This window comes from Chenopodium quinoa, unplaced genomic scaffold (assembly GCF_001683475.1).
Source record: "Chenopodium quinoa cultivar QQ74 unplaced genomic scaffold, ASM168347v1, whole genome shotgun sequence".
Taxonomy (NCBI): Eukaryota; Viridiplantae; Streptophyta; class Magnoliopsida; order Caryophyllales; family Amaranthaceae; genus Chenopodium; species Chenopodium quinoa.
In genome coordinates this window covers 469,994-480,760 of record NW_018744113.1, presented here as the reverse complement: position 1 = coordinate 480,760, position 10,767 = coordinate 469,994, and the positions used below count along the sequence as shown (strand labels likewise).

At 32.5% G+C, this 10,767-nt stretch overlaps 1 long non-coding RNA gene and 1 pseudogene across 1 annotated transcript; both read left to right on the top strand.

Annotated features, from left to right (window-relative positions):
- The first annotated feature begins 2,087 nt into the window (after positions 1-2,087).
- On the top strand, positions 2,088-5,905 carry LOC110692464 (annotated as a pseudogene).
- A 420-nt stretch (positions 5,906-6,325) lies between these two features.
- Positions 6,326-6,919, top strand: LOC110692463. The gene is made up of 3 exons (XR_002505469.1): positions 6,326-6,383; positions 6,490-6,721; positions 6,801-6,919. It is a non-coding gene; the product is annotated as an uncharacterized LOC110692463 (long non-coding RNA).
- The last annotated feature ends 3,848 nt before the right edge of the window (positions 6,920-10,767 follow it).

The following is a 10,767-nucleotide window of genomic DNA, read 5'->3' as shown; positions in this document are numbered from 1 at the left end:
TCTCATCGAATCACTGCAACGCGATTCTCTAAAGGGCAAAAGGGCTAAAGTGAACAACTCACCTTACCCATGTATTGAGGACAATTAAAACAAATTTTGTCATACTTCAATCAATTAAATTTGTTTGTCATACATTGATATTTAGACAGTAGTACTACTAGGTTACACATCAAAGGGGGAAAACTCACAAGTAATTAAATTCCAACGCACATGTTAAACAAATAAGAAAAAAAAGCATAGCATGTCAATAATATAATATGCCAGATTCCCACAGCACAATGTAAGCAAATAATTTCATAAAATATTTTGGATTACTTATACAATCTTAAGTGTAAAAAAAAAAAAATTAATGAGCAGATGTAATAATGATTGTACGTAACATTTTCAATAATATCAGTTAATCATGTACTGGTAAAAATTTAGTGGCGGTGTCTAAAATAAATAATTATTACAAAATTAGAGTAATTATAACAAGTAGGATTAAATATTATATTTTTAATAATTCATTTATTGTATGTAATGTAGAAAATATTTGAGTAGAATTAGAGGTTGTTTAGTTCACCTGATTTTAGCTGAATCTGATCTGAACTTATTTTTTCTGATCTGAACTTATTTTTTCTGATCTGATCTGATCTGAACTTTCTTTTTCTGATCTGATCTGAAATTATTTTTTCTGATTTGACCTTATTTTAATTATTTCAATATTCTACTTTTAATGTTAATTAATATTAATGTTTAATTATTATTATTGTTATTATTATTATTATTATATTATTATTATTATTATATGATATATTATTATTATTATTATTATATTATATTATATTGTATTATATTATTATTATATTATATTATATTATATTATTATTACTATTATATTATATTATTATTATTATTATTATTATTAAATAATAATAATAATATCATTATTGTTAATTGAATTGTTTCTAAAATTTCAAAAGGTGAGATTGTTACTGGAAGATAGGAGCAAAGGTGGGATTATTAGATTTCATTTTCCTTTTTTTATTTAAGCTTTTATATTTAACTTGTTTAGGGTGTTTAAGTGTTTTTTTATTCATTTGTTCCTCTATTGAACCTTTTTTTTATATACAGAAAAAGTCTCTACCGAGTTGGAACCTCTCATAGGTTCTTCCGACTCATGTTAGCGCTAGGCTCCTCTATTGAAACTTGGAAGACATGATTTGGGTCACGCACGAATTACACTTCGTAAGTAAATTACAAGTGCCAAAAAAAAAATTAAAATGATACTCGTACAAAATAGATTGGTACTACATTTTTTAATGTTGTTTCATGCATGAGTTGTTTGCACTATATTGGTGTTACACGGTTACACACACTATTGCCCGAAATTGTTGACTTTTTACAAATTACAATGAGTTGATCAAATAATAGACTAGCTCACTCTTAGTTGTTTCAAATCAAGTTAGTTTTTAACATCACTTGTTTAAAACATATAATCATATTGTATAATTAACCATTAACTAGATTATGGTGTGAATGATACTCCAAAAGTATCACAATAAGCTATAGAACATCTATTTTTATAAAATATAAAATAATTTATTTGTGAAATTCCAAAAGTAGAAAATGTGTCCGATTGAAAATTAAAATGCCCAAATAACCAAAACAACTTTGTCGTTAGTCTATGGCATTTAGGGCTGGCTTTCTGTAGAGAAAGAAATACTAATCTTATAAAAGAAATTACTACTCATAAGGTCAGAACCCATAAAAATGTGGACTGTTTGGTTGAGTTTAGAAAAGGCGTGGAATCACTGGAATTGAGTGATAAAGGTTTGGAATAGTGTGAAAATTAAAATTGGTAAAATTGTACGTAGTATAAGAGTTGAAGTGTTGAACTATAGAGTAGAGAATTGTAAGACCAAATTGCAAAACTAAAACTAAGAACACGTACTCTACAAATCAAACAACTCCATAAACTTGAAATCATCATTACCACCCTAACGAAGAAAGATTATAGAAAAAATACAGCAGATGTAGCTACCGAATTCGTGTCGCTAGGGTTCATATAAACAAGTTAAAAAATAAACATTTACATTTTTTCATTCATTAAGATCAAACGCGAGATTTCTACTCGTAAAATTTGTACATATCAATTTCACTAGTATAGATGGTTTAGTCACTTAGGAATCAATTCTGAACATGTATGTATGTTCAAAGAATCAAAGATGATAGCATTATTCAATGATCACAACATAATAAATGTGGTCAATTTTAGGGCAGAAAACACACAAGTACCCATAAATGTAACTGTACGTACTGTTAATTTTTTTGGTCACCCTGGGCTATTGCTTGCAGACCAAGGTTAAGGCTAAAAATGCGTAAATTATAAGCAACAGTCATGAAATTTACGACTCTTCAGTCTTCACTGTTTAAGCTTATTCAGGCAAAGAGTTCTATCACCACTCTGACCACCTTATTTTCTCACGTAGTCAACCCATAGAGAGAGTGATAATGGGTCAATTTTGGTCTCTTTTCCAAAAAAATTTAAGATTTTTTGATGCATTAGTAACAAATAAATAAATAGATAAATAAACGATGGGATTGTATGTTATTCGAGCAAATCAAGTCCGAATATGACCACTTACACGCATATATGTTTTTAACTTCAAGTAAGGTAAGGAAAATGATTTATAATTAACCTTATTTTCAGCTATATAAGTTTAGCTTTTCAATTCATGTAGCAAATGCAGCATATAAATGATTTTTATTTTAATTAACCTTTTGGAATGATTTAATTATTTTTTGACTTTGTTTTCTGTTCTTTAATTTTTCACTTTTTCAGATTTTGACCTTGCTTTTTTTTTTTTCCATAACAACTGTCTATCTCTTTTTCTGTACTCACACTTTCTCTCTCCTCTCTGTTTTTTGTGCTTACTTTACACTCTTCACCATTGTTGCTACTCTTCACCATTTTTTTTATTTTGAATTACTTTTTCTATAATCTGAATTGGATTTCTCGGTACTGTAATTTTACTGTCAGTCAATTCTAGAAATCTGAATTGGGTGACAAAAATATTAATTGGGAATATTGGTAGTTTGGTACTACAGTTTTTTTTTGTGTATATATATATTTTTTTTCGTATTGCAATATCTCTTACCTACAACACATCAATCTCTCCCAAATTTTGTCCTTCTGTTGGTCATTGTAGTAGCTTGCTCGTATACAATCTCGTCGACAGGTAAATACCTTAACTCTTTGTTATTTTTTTTATTATATTTTCATAATTTCATCTACAATCATCACTTCATCTGTTGGGCGTCTATAGTATACAGTTGAATAATTTCAGAATTTATTTTACATACATACGAAGTATACATTTGGGAGCTTATAATTGAACTTATAACTTGATGGAAGTTACGTGTAGTTGATACAATACTTCAATATTTATAATTATAATTGAACTTATAATTTTACATACTACGTAGTTACGGAGTATAATTTCGTCTACAATCATCACTTCATCACACACCCACCACACACACCCACCACACGCACCAACCCTTCCACCAGCCCCCCCATCCCCACCACACACACCCACTGCACATACCCACCACACGCACCCACCACACGCACCCACCACCCCCGAAAACACCCAAACCACCCAAACCGTTCGAAATTAACCACAAATCCCAGATCCCCACCACCACCACCCCCCACCTCGGCATTCCCAACCCTCCCAAACCACCACCGTAACCACCCCAACCGTCCAAAACCTACCACAAAAACCAACCAAAAATCGAATTTCAACAATTTAAAAAAAAAAAAAAATTAAAATCACGAAATCTTACCTCAAAATCTGAAATAGGTTCAAACTTCACCTCAAACTTGGTTAATAAGGCCAAATTCGACCAAGAAACCTCTAGCTTTAGAGTTTTCTTGGTCGAAATTGACCTTAAAAACCTTTAAAAATGACAATAGATGCTTCGTTAATGGCGGCTTGGTTAGTGGTTGATGAGAGAGAAGAGAAAAGGAGGAGGAGGAGAACTCAATCAAAAATAGAGAGGAGAAGGAAAAGATATCAGAGGAGGAAGGTAAAGAGATATTACCGGGAGAAGGAGGAAGGAGGAGAGAGAAAAGAGAAATGAAAGGGGAGGGGAATTAGGGTTTTCGGGTTTTTATGGTTGTTTTTTTTTAATTTTAGGGAAATTGTTATATTGAAGAGTAATGGAAAATTAAATTATAAAATTCGGTAAACTCTTGTTTTGTGCTTGCGTGAACTTTGCGGTTGATGTGATGTAACCATTACAATTTACGCCACTAGTTCTGAAAACCCATTTATTTTTATTTTTATTTTTTAAATAAAAATAAATTGCAAAATAATAGAAAGAGGATTGTGAGAAAACCAAAAACATGGCCCATGCAGGGATCAAACCTGGGACCTTCGCGTTATTAGCTCGACGCTCTAACCAACCAACTCAGCTAATGGGCAATTTGATGATAATCTATGTCCTTGGTTATTTGGTCCTAGTTTCTCAATAGATGTTAGAAGTGGAACGTATATATATTTTGATGAAGAAGAAACGTAACGTATATATTTATGTACTTATTTTGATTATCTATATCCTTCATGCATGAAACTAATAATTTTAAAGTGCTCTTGATCATAGTGTAATGGCTGGTAGGGTAGCATGGTCTGATGACAGTACATAAATTTTTCTGGACATATGCTTGGAGATGAAAGCAGGTGGACTATCAAAGGTTAATTGGGATAGAATAGTGAGTACTTTGAACGTTAAAAGTGGGAAGAATTTCAACATTAAACAAGCAAGAAATCATTGGGATGATTTAAGGAAAAGGTTCAAAATTTGGAATGAAATGGAACTCAATTGGACCGGTCTTACATTTGATCCTAATACTGATTGTCCTGTAGTTGAACAAGATGATAGGTGGAATATATTTGTGAAGGTACGACATTTTGTTTATCCATTTTGTTGCATTATGACCTCTACAATACTAGTTTATTTTAAAATTTATTTAATCGAAGTTTTGTGCATTTATGCAGAATCATAAAGGTCTGCCAGCGAGATTCCTAAGGAGACCATTGCCTCATCTAGAGAAGTTACGGGCACTTTTTTCAGGGTCTTTTGCTACTAGCTAATGGAGTTTTTCTCCCGGATTAGGTGGGGAACAAATTGGTAAAGAAAATGAGGAAAGGTCCGGGGACAGTGATGAAAATATAGGAGATATGGAAATAAGTAGGGGAATAAATAATTCGGATGATGAACAGAGCATTTCACCTCCTAAAAGTACCTCGTTGGGGAAACGTAAGAGTGATGGGTGTACTAGTAAACTTAAAAAAAAACAAGAGTAGTAACATTGACTCTTGTATAGAGTTGTTGAAAATGTCTATTGAAACTAATTGTAAGCAAGGGAGTGGTAATAAGTATAAAGATGTCTCAGATGCTCTATACAATATTGAGGCTATTGTTCAACAAGGAGAAGGATTTATTTACCAATGTATGAATTTTCTTCATCATGGCGATAATGCGGATTTCTTCTTAGGTCTCCGTACTGATGATCAGAAGATCATGTATTTGAAGACAGCATTTCAAGATCCAACATTGGGTGGTCCTTAATTAGTTTTTTGGGGAGATGAGTATTTGAAGTTAACTTTGGATTATGTTTTCCTATGACTTGTTTTGCACTTTCATATGTTCTTTGTTAGTTATTTGATGTTGTTCTAGTTTTAATTAAGGTTCCACATATGAAGCTACTATTTTTTCTGACCTTTAGGTTTAAGTAGCTTCATATGATGCTATTGCTTTTCAGGTGATCTAATTAAGAAGCTTTAGCCTTTATTTTAAAAGTCATTGTTGATTTTATTTTACAAATTGAATAATGTTGGTATTTTGTTGGTTTATGTTGTAGAACGGATAACACACTTCCAATGTGCTTGACAATTATCGCATTGGAAGAGCTAAAGAGACTTCTTACACCAATTGAGAGATTGCCTCTAAGGTTAGGTGGAGAATCTGGTAGCGAATACATAAACAGACTACTACATGCCCATCCTGATTTATGCAAAGAACAATTGAGATTAGATAGAAATATATTTGTGGATCTTGTTACTTGCATGAAAAATAAAAATTTATTATCGGATGGTCGTTACATATCTGTGGCTGAGCAATTAGAAATATTTTTATATATCATGGCTAAAGGCAGTTCTTATCGTGATGCTGCCGGTCGATTTCAGCACTCTATTGCAACAATTGAGTTGTACTTTAAACAAGTACTGGAAGCAATGGTTCATTTGTCTACCGAGATCATAAGACCATACCAAAATTTGACCGTGGTGCCAAAAAAAATAGGTGACAGCACAAAATATTGGCCATATTTCAAGGTATTAAGAAACATTATTATTATCTTGCATTGTCATTATATTATTTTATGCATATGCAATATATAATCACTTATAAAATGTATCCTAAATGTTAATGAACTATTAGGATTGTGTTGGAGCATTGGATGGGACTCATATAAATGCAGTTGTAAGCGATGATGATGGTGTGGCACACCGAGGGCGTAAAGGAAAAAAAACATGGAATGTTTTGGCTGCTTGTTCCTTTGATAGGCTTTTCACGTTTATCAACGTTGGATTTGAAGGTAGTGCTCATGATATTACTGTATGGAACCATTGCTTAACTGTACCAGAATTTCGATTTCCCTATCCACCTCCAGGTATGATTTAAAATAGTGTATGTTTTTACTCCATACATGACACTATACTAATATGATGTATAATTTTATTTTGTAACAGGAAAATATTATCTAGTAGATTCTGGATATCCGAATACCGTTGGATATTTGAGTCCAATAAAAGAAAAAGATATTAGAACCCATTTGCCTGAATTTCGAAATGGTCCACCACCACAAGGCATGCTTGAGCTTTTTAATTATCTTCACTCTTCACTTCGAACAACGATCGAGAGATGTTTTGGACAATTAAAAGGTCGATGGAAAATATTGACAATGATGCCACAAATGGACACTAAACATCAATTGGCAATTATGGTTGCTACATTCACACTTCACAATTTTATTCGATTACATGAGTTGGATATACCCATTGATAGTGGTATAGAAATCGAACCAAGAGCAGATTATGATTTGTTTAACGAGAATCGTAAAGCTGTAATGAAAGAAGTACAACTTAATATAGCGAAGGAAATTTGGAACGTCTTGAAATGAAAATTATATTTGTAAACGTTTATGATTTGGAGCTTATAATGAAATTTTAATTATTATCGTTTATTGTTTGTGCTATTTAATAACATAGACAATGTTGCTAGTTCAAACAAACGATAAAATCAAATCCGATACATCATAAATCAATAATAATAATAATAATAATAATAATAATAATAATAATAATAATAATAATTTGATCTGAACTTATTTTTTCTGATCTGATCTGATCTGAACTTATTTTTTCTGATCTGATCTGATCTGAACTTATTTTTTCTGATCTGATCTGATCTGAACTTATTTTTTCTGATATGATCTGATCTGAACTTATTTTTTCTGAAATAAGTAAAAATAAGGTGAACTAAACAGGGCCTTAACCATGTATGCTGAGCTTGTAACAAGGAAAAGAAAAAAATTATGAAAATGTGTAATGTCTAGGGAAATGATATAGCCTATAGTAGATGATAGCAGGCTATGGCTTCATATGTAAAAAGCAACTTGATGTGATTCTTGAAAGTAATAATGGTGTGTGTGATATCCATCGGTCAATAACCAACCCTTTCCAAGGATGGAAGGGCACGCTTACCCTGCATTAGAAAGATACATTACACCAAATAATCAACGATCACCACAGCCAAAACAAGGACTCCCTGCAGCCTAAATTACATAGGATAAGAAATATAAGTCGTGGAATCAATATTTTGTCAAGCACATATAATCGTTTTTGGTTATTAATCAAAATACAAATAAATAATAATCAAATTTTTAAAAAAAATTATACACTAATCCTTTGTCAAAAAATTGAATTTACAAGGAATTAGTTTAATCCTCCCATTGTATATGCTAATAGACAATAACTTAAGCCATATTAAAACTCAATTAAGGATGTTATATCAATTAAATTAGGAATAATAAATATATAAGTCTTTGCTAAATTTTATTGTTTACATAAATTAGGAATAATAAATATATAAGTCAAACTAGTTTATGTCACTTTTTAAAAGGATCAATTCAATGAAATTACATATAGTATAATAGAAATTTACATATAAGAGTTTATGTCACTTTTTAAGAGGATCAATAAAATGAAGAGTAAGTCAATCAAGTGTTGGACCAATCACATAAATATATGATTTAGTTAATCCATTAGTATTAATAAATTTGACACATATATGCAATAAAGTTTAATCCTATACTCTGAAAGTCAATCTAATTTTTGTTTAAAACTAATACATATAGAATTACATAATTATGAACTAACATATATATAATTAGTCAATGAATGATCAACAATTTTTTCAAATTATATTCTGTCACGTGTAACTAGGTGTGGCTACCCCTATATAAGACCTGGCTCTTCACTTGTGTAATTCAACAAGTTCAAACCATAACAACACTAAAACAAACCTCACTTTATGGCAAGCCACCTTAACCCTCAAAACTCCAATCCCAGAGATGGAGATGACCAACGCGAAGGGGGTCGTCGCCATCCTTGTATCCCTCAATCAAGACTCAAAAAAGGAACTATCTAAAATGAAGCGTCAACGTGCCTTGGTAGCCAAGATACTTGAGAGTATTCCATTTCGTATTGAGCATCCACCACCTCTTGCTTCAGTGGGGTGCCCACGATGGAGGACATGCTAGCTCCACCCCCCCTCCCCTCCCCTCGTGAGCCTAAGAAGACTCGGCTCAAAAATTCAAGCATCACACCTACGATGGTGGCGCTCATGCCTAAAGCTGAACCCACTATTGAGGTTCCAAACAACCCATCTGTCCCTATTGTGTCGGATAACATTGCTGCACCCCTCCTCTGCCAATTCTAGTTGTGAAGGGAGATGAGGTTCTAGATGTAGACCTTAACGAGACCAAACCTACTGAAAATGGCCAAGATATGGTCCTTTCCATCATTGTGATGAGCTACACACTTGGTGATGTTGGTGTGATGTACAACATTCAAAGTGACGAGAGTTTCAATGCTATATACAAGGATTACGCCTCTTGCATTGACGTGGCAGCTCAACAAATCAAGATGTATCATGGAAGTACCTACGTTCAATCCACTACGTATCCCGAGGCAGCCGGTGTTGAAACTAGGAGTGTACTCTATGTCCAAGGAATGGTAACCCCTTCTCTCATTGTGCTCCTATTTGTCTCAGTTTTTGCCATATATTTAATGGTTCTTACGACAATGTTAAATTAATATCTGAATTATGATTTTCCTTATCTCTTTCACACGTATGATTTGCAACATTTGAATGTCTTACGCGTGGGACAAGTTCGACGTTAATCCCACTGATTTGGTGTTCTACCATGAGGACAACATGGTGTGCACTCTTGAAACCATAAGGGAAGTTGGATTAGGATGGAGACAAGTGTATGTAGCTCCACACAAGCTCCAGTGATGTTCATGGCTTTGGTATAAATGTGCTTTTGGATGGAAGTATGTGGAGTAACAACAACAAAATTTGGTTATTGATTTCCATAGTTGAGACCACATCTTTTGTTTGTAATATATTAATGAACAGTTAGGATTGTATTGTTGTGGTTATTAGTGGTTGGACAATTTGCACACCTTGTATGGTATTGTGGTTGCATTTTGCTATCAAACTTGTAGTTACCTTAATTACTATTTTGGTAAACAATCAGGATGAAGCTTGCATGGCAATGTTGATTAAATTTATTTTCATGTGATTATGTGGTTGTAATTTGTGATGTGGTAGAGTATCACATTGAACATCTTAATGTTAGGGAATTAAGATCATGTTTGCTGGGTTATGTTTTGTGTGACTTAACTAGTACTTGTCATAGTTAATTCTAATAGCTTTAATATTTATGTCATTCAATGAATGTGGTGAACTAGTACTTCTCATTCTCATAGTACCAAATGCGATTTTAAAGCAAGTAATCAAAATCAAATTTTATTCTTAGTAAAACTTTGAACGATTTCCCTTAATATTATTGAAATAGAATTAATTCCCATTATGCTTCGTTTTAAAAATAAATTCCCAAAGTAGTGTCCACGTAGGATTGGTTTTCGGTTCAGCTTAAAACCGCTAACAGTATTAGCGGTTTTGCAATTTTGGTAAAATAAAGTCAAAGAGACCTGTTTTTATTGAAAGACGGTCTCTTTGAAGTTATAAGTGTAATTGTCAGCGCTCTCTTTTCTTGTTGTGGGCTAAGAATTAACAAGGACACAAAGAGACCTGTCGTATTGAGAGGCGGTCTCTTTGAAATAATCTTCTTGCAAACTAAGCCTTGTGAATTAACCAAGGACGCAAAGAGACCTGTTATTGTTAGAGAAGGTCTCTTTTTTTAAAACCGCTATTACCATTAGCGGTTTTAAGTTGAACCAAAAGCAAAAAAAAACAATCCTACGTGGACACTATGTAGGGAATTTATTTTAAAATCAATGTATTATGGGAATTGATTTTTATTTCAACAATATTATGGGAAATCGTTCTAAAACTTTGTGGTCTTACTTATATAGAAATTTATTCCATATAATTACAAGTGTATGTGATGAGTTCTAGCCATATATG